Source organism: Penaeus monodon, chromosome 15 (assembly GCF_015228065.2).
Source record: "Penaeus monodon isolate SGIC_2016 chromosome 15, NSTDA_Pmon_1, whole genome shotgun sequence".
Classification (NCBI taxonomy): Eukaryota; Metazoa; Arthropoda; class Malacostraca; order Decapoda; family Penaeidae; genus Penaeus; species Penaeus monodon.
This window is the reverse complement of record NC_051400.1, coordinates 13285677-13285955: the sequence shown is the minus strand read 5'-3', so window position 1 is coordinate 13285955 and position 279 is coordinate 13285677.

The window sequence follows — 279 nt, the reverse complement described above, 5'->3', positions numbered from 1 at the left end:
AACAAAAGGCAAGACAGAGAAAGAGACAGGCAAACGACTCAACACAGACCCACCCCCTTAAGAAGCTTGACATGAGGGGGTAGAAAGAGGCATAAAGGAAGAGGAGGAGAAGGAGAAGAGACAACAATAATTGTAAAAGGAAGGAGGGAAAGCGTAGATAACGTAGAAGAAAATAGGGATGGAATTTAACGGAGTGTGGGAGGCGAGGAAGACGGAGAAGGGAGAGAAAGAGGAGAGAAGAAGGAAAAACTGAAAGAAGCAGAGATAGCTAGAAACGAC